Source organism: Lactuca virosa, chromosome 5 (assembly GCF_052849685.1).
Source record: "Lactuca virosa cultivar CGN04683 chromosome 5, Lactuca_virosa_CGN04683_v6, whole genome shotgun sequence".
In the NCBI taxonomy this organism is placed as follows: domain Eukaryota; kingdom Viridiplantae; phylum Streptophyta; class Magnoliopsida; order Asterales; family Asteraceae; genus Lactuca; species Lactuca virosa.
In genome coordinates this window covers 14532040-14538079 of record NC_136430.1, presented here as the reverse complement: position 1 = coordinate 14538079, position 6040 = coordinate 14532040, and the positions used below count along the sequence as shown (strand labels likewise).

Sequence of the window (6040 nt, the reverse complement as noted above, 5' to 3'; positions counted from 1 at the left end):
GACTGAGATGAGGACAAGGAGATGCCTTAGTTGAGTCAGGCATGCTTTTAGCTGCGGTTTCAAGTAATCAAGAGGACTATACTGGGGCGGTGGCCCTCGTTGTCTAAGTTGTGTATCGACTGTGAGAGTGAGGTATCTTGCTTTGATGATGATTTCTGTGATGGGAGGCTGGTCGAGGAATCAGAGACGAGGTGTGTGATAGTGCATTATTTCTAGATGGAGAGTCGAGACTAATTCGGAACAGTTGGGGTATCCGGCGGTGTGTCGGTCAGAGGCTTCGAGATGACTAGAGGCAGTCACGTCGAGAGGATTCTGAGATTTTTGTCTGAGTTACGGGATATTTTGAGTTGTTTGGTTTTCATCGGAAGATCATCGAGTGTTACGTTGTACGAATCCAGGAGTCAAGTGTGATGTACCTGGTGAAACAGTCTGTGGAGTACACTGTTGGTATGACAATTGGTGATGGTTCGAACCCTGAGTGGGGGAGAACTGAATATTTTATAAAGAGGATCAGAGATTTGTTCAGGTGTGGTTAGAGAACTGATTATGGAGATCTGCGGTACGAGAATTATGATACTTGGGTCATTAGTAGATAAGACAAGGTGCAGAGTGAGATAATGCAACCATAGTAAGTAGTCGTTGGCTAGGGACCTTATTGTGGTTAGGAGCTCTTCAAGTCGTAGTGGTTGAGATTCGAGGCGGTTGGCTCGTTGAGGTACGGTTTCGACTGCTGAGAATTTCTAGTTCAATATATGAGTTATTATATGCACTCCAGGAAGGGGCAACAGTTGTTGGCAGTCAACTTCAGAGTCGGTATGAGTATTCTCGCATGGGTTTTGAGTCGTAGAGGATGAGGTTTCGGATAGTCGTCAACGTGTTCTTGACATTGAAGATTCCTCCGTGTTTCAAGTTGTGAGTTGGAGTATTTCGAGGTTACGAGCTGTGCAAGTGGAAGATCAGTGGATGAGACAAGACATTGTGAGATTCTGAGAGGGTGTATTGTGGTATCCGAGTATGATGCCCTGAGTGGAAGATCAGTGGATGAGAGAAGACATTGCGATATTTTGTGAGTATGACGCCCTGAATTTTTGGATTATTTATAGACTTGAGTTTGCAAGTGGAGTACCGAGTGATTATTGTTCTAGTGGGAACCCATCAGTTAATTGTCGCTAGAGCAAGAGTTTCTAAGGGTCTACCTGTGTTGAGAAAAGTGCCTTGCTTACGAGAATTTACATCAGGAGTGGTGGTGCATAAGCTGAGTGGGTGTGTGCACCTATCTATGTTGGGTTGTGGAGCATGAGTTAGTGAACTCAATGTAGTGATGACTTGATGATGAGATTATGAGGTGATAAGAGAGCGAGTGGATCCGAGTGGGAGTAATCACTTAGGATTATCAGGGAAAACCATGGAGTGAGCCCATGGCGAGTCAGTGAGTGAGAGAGTGTTGTAAGACTACGGGGAGCCGTAGCATCCATGAGTCAGTGGGAGAAAGAGTATCGTGTGGATACAGAGAGCCGTAGCATACGTGAGTCAGAGAAAGGGTATCGTGTGACTGCGGAGAGCCGCAACATACGTGAGTCAGAGAAAGGGTATCGTGTCACTGCGGAGAGTCGTAGCATACGTAAGTCAGAGAAAGGGTATCGTGTGACCTGCAGAGAGTCGTAGCATATGTGAGTCAGGGAGAGAGTATCGAGTGACTGCAGGGATCCGCAGCATACGTGAGTCAGAGAGAGCATTGTGAGACTACGGGGAGCCAAAACATTCGTGAGCTAGCGAGAGAGAAAGAGAGAATATCGCAAGACTGCGGGGGGCCGTAACATTCGCGAGGCAATGAGAGAGCGCCATAGGACTATGGGGAGCCGTAGCACGTGTTAGTCAATGAGAGAAAGTGTTGTATAACTGCGTGGAGCCGCAACCTTATTAGTCAGGGTATGGCGCAGAGTGGCTCTTAGGCATGTGTAGCCTTAACAGAGGAGTCTGTGAGAACCTGGTGACCGAACAAAAGGTGAGACTGGGGTCTCGGAAGTGGTCGAAAACCATTGTATTTTGAGATTTAGAGGGCTTGTCGCGAATCTGACGGATCGAGGTGTAATGCATACGTATAATCATGGAACGTGGGTCATGAGTTGAGTGCTAGATTGGGACGAGTGGTTCCAATTCTATGTCGGACCAGACTCTGGTGGGTGAGTTGTGTTCTATCTGTGTGGAGACGAGCAGTTTGAGATTTCGGGTGGATCTCATTCTGAGGGAGATGTGTTTCCGTCTGATGTTTTAGACTTGAGTGAGCTAGTTCGTTGGTTTGGGAAGGACCACGAGACACACAGAACTATTAAATAGTAGACGACAGAGGTCGGGAGAGAGGCGACTCCAGGAGGGGAGTGTAGTGTTCGCTTGAGGTAAGGCAAACTTCATGACTTCGCGTGTCACATGAAGGGTTGAGATGGCTAGTGTGAAAGGGAGTTATAAAGAATGACTGGTTGGACGAGCAATGAGTAGCCCTTGGAGGTCCAACCATCGGGTCGGGAGTTGATTTGGTATTCAGTGTCGGAAGGAACATTTGAGAGGAACTGGGGCTTATGATTATGGGAGTTTGAGGATCATTCCTTCAGAAGAGTTCTGATAGCTTCTCAGGCGGTGGGTTCTTGGTGGGACATGACCTTTCCATTTATTTTGAGTTACAACCGGGGTCGACTAGAGAAACATAATTGGTAGAGTGTTCCTAGAGTTTGTTATTCGATGAGCGATTAGCATGATGATATCCTGCGAGGGTGGTCGGGCAGGGAGACGGACCACTACAGTTTTCAAGTTCTGAAGAGACAGGACGAATACCGCAGCGGTAGAAGAGTCTGTCCATTTTTGGGATTGGGAGTTCTTATTGGGTTCGATCTATGTGTTGATAAGGAGCGATTTCGAGGGAGAAATCAAATTCAAGTTGGGGAGAGTTGTAACATCCTGTTTCGGACCGTCCGTGATTAGGGTTCGTGGACTGCAACCCGGGCATGAGGAAGTCTCGGGGTTGCGACGAGTTGCTAGGAGCGTAGGGCATGTCGTCATCTTTCCGTGGATATGAGGTTCATTGGAAACGGGGTTATATCGAGGAAGCAATGGAAGTTTGAAGTTATGGCAGGATAAGTCCTTTAATTGAAAAATGTGGGAGCGGAGTACGCTGGGCGTACGTGTGTGTACGCTTAGCGTACTCATGTGCGTGATTTTTAAATGGAGCCACCTAGTACGTTGGGCGTACTAGAGGGTACGCTGGGCGTACTAGGCACTGAAGGAAAATCCTAATTGAGGGGATGTCCCTATATAAAGAATGAGATGACGTCATTCTTGGCCACCATTCTCAGACAACAAACCCTCCTAACCCTAAATCTTCGTTCATAGAGATTGTGAGTGCATTTGAGAGCCTTTGAGTGACATCTTGTGTTCTTCGAGTGAAGAAGAAGCTTTGGAGAAGAAGGAGTGAGAGTCCAGGCTCTTGGATCTAAGCATATATGTGTTAGGAGTTTCACATAGAGGTATAAAGCTTCAAGATTTCTTAATCTTTTGATTTGTGCATTATAGTAGAGTATTTTAGGGTTTTGTCCCAAAAGTTGGAGACTTTATGAGATATTGAGCTCCAGAGACAATGAACAACCCTTTTGAGTGTATTTAGTGGTGTAATGTCATAAAAATCCAATCTTGGACATTGGAATCAAGCCATGCATGAGATATGAGCTTTTTGAGATAAGAGAGTGAGTGTTTTGTGTTTTTGTGACTATATCAGCAATGCAAAGGCTTAAAGTCACTGAATTTATGGAGTAACAGCTACTAGGGAGTCTAGATCTAGGATATGAGCTAAGGCCTTAACTGATTAAGACCAAAAGAGTAGAAAGAGTGAAGATGGGAAGTACGCTGAGCGTAATTCCAGTACGCCCCGCATACTGCCCAAGTGTCCCCGATGGCCAATCTGGATTCGTGAGTATGCTAAGCGTACCAAAAGAGGTACGCCCCGCGTAACCTTACTGTGGACTTTTGGGCTAAGTCTCATTTTGGGCCTTGAGTGTTGGGCCTGGAGTTTGGGCTTGTTGCAATAGAGTTTTGGACTAGAGAAATACACACACACACACACACACACACACACACACACATATATATATATATATATATATATATATATATATATATATATATATATATATATATATATATATATGTGCTTTGGGCCCTTGAGTGGGGCTTGCCATTTATATTTGAGAGTTGGGCCTCGGGGGAGCCCATTTATTATTGGGCCTTGGTGGGCCCAATGGGTTTTAGGTCATGTATGAGCTGGTTAGTGGGCTACCTTTAGACCTAATGAGTGAGAGTTTGGAGTTAGTTCCTAATTGGGTTAATTGTTGGTTTTGGCTCAGAGATAGAGGTCGATGCGTAGGAGCAACGTTTATAGGGGTTGTTTATCATCCGAGGTGAGTCTTCTCACTATACTTACCATGAGTGGTATCTATGTGTGACCGGTGGGTCATATGTGCTTATTTGAGTTATGTGATATTATGCATTTTTTCTGTGTGATATATATGTTATATTTGTGTTTACTGAGATCGGACCGGAGGGTCCAACCCGAGTTGTGGGACCGGAGGGTTCCTACTGAGACAGGACCGGAGGGTCTAACCCTAACTGTGAGACCGGAGGGTCCTCACTGAGACACATGACCGGAGGGTCTACACCGAGCCGTGAGACTGGAGGGTCCACACCGATACACATGAGACCGGAGGGTCCATGCCGAGTATAGCAATGAGAGGCTTATTATTTGTGCATGTGGTATTTTGGGGAACTCACTAAGCTTCGTGCTTACCGTGTTATGTGATATGTGTTTCAGGTTCTTCTCAGGATCGGGGGAAGGCGCCGTCTTGATTGTACACACCAGAGAAAGAGTTATGTTTTGAGGATCCTGGATTATTAATCAAACAATTATGGAGTTACATTTTGTAAATTAAATAAAAGGGATTTTGTGAAATGTGTTATGAGAATTATGTGATTTTAAAATGAAAAATTTGTTTGAAAATTTACGGTGTTACAAATATTACCTTTATACAACATTATTATTGCTAATTAGTGACCTATGTAGCTAAAAATAATAATTTTTAGTCAATACTCTATAACTTTGCATCTTACGAATCACGTTTTTGTTTGACTTTTGAGAACAATGCTTGAAGGGATGATGACATGGGTCTCTTTTATTTCCATTTTCACCAATGTTCTTGTTTTTCTATAAACTAGTTAAATACTTCATTTATGTATTAAAAAACATGCTTTCTGATTAGTTATGATAATTTTGTAACAATTTGGAACATTAGTTATAGATAAACATGAAGTTGGTTCAGTGACTGGCACATCCCTGAGTTCAATAGAAGCTGCTAGCAAGTTCATATGTAAAGACAATTCTTTATCTTTGCTATTGGCTGGGACAGGCCCATCCTTACAAGAGGCTGCTACAAATGCTGCTTCATGCCATCCTTGTATTTCTCAGGTACTGAAATATCATGCTCTTAAATTCCTTATTTTAGCGTGTCTTAATGGTCTGGTTGTCTTAATGTTTCTAGGTGCTTGTGGCCGATTCTGATAAATTCAAACACACTCTAGCATAACCATGGGCGAAATTAATCCATTTCGTACAGCAAAAAGGTGAATACTCGCATATAGTTACTGCTTCAAATTCTTTTGGGAAAAATATATTACCTCGAGCAGCTGCCCTTCTTGATGTCTCACCGATCACCGATGTCATTAAAATATCAGAGCCTCGAACATTTGTCAGGTACTTTTTCTATTCTCTTTGCTTATTAATATTATTTTCTTTTTTATTAAAAAAAATTCATATATATGACAGGGCGATATATGCTGGCAATGCTCTATCTACTATCCGCTACACTGGGTCGAATCCCTGCATGTTGACCATCAGATCGACCTCATTTCCAGCTTCTTCTACTTCACTTAATTCTAAAACCAATGTTGCACCAATACACCAGGTTGATCTATCAAGTTTTGGTGAAGGTTTGTTATGTGT

At 43.5% G+C, this 6040-nt stretch overlaps 1 pseudogene; it reads left to right on the top strand.

The window, feature by feature from the left end:
• Positions 1 to 2749: 2749 nt before the first annotated feature.
• The window catches only part of LOC145111011 (electron transfer flavoprotein subunit alpha, mitochondrial-like), a 72347-nt pseudogene continuing 69056 nt past the window's right edge, over positions 2750 to 6040 (top strand).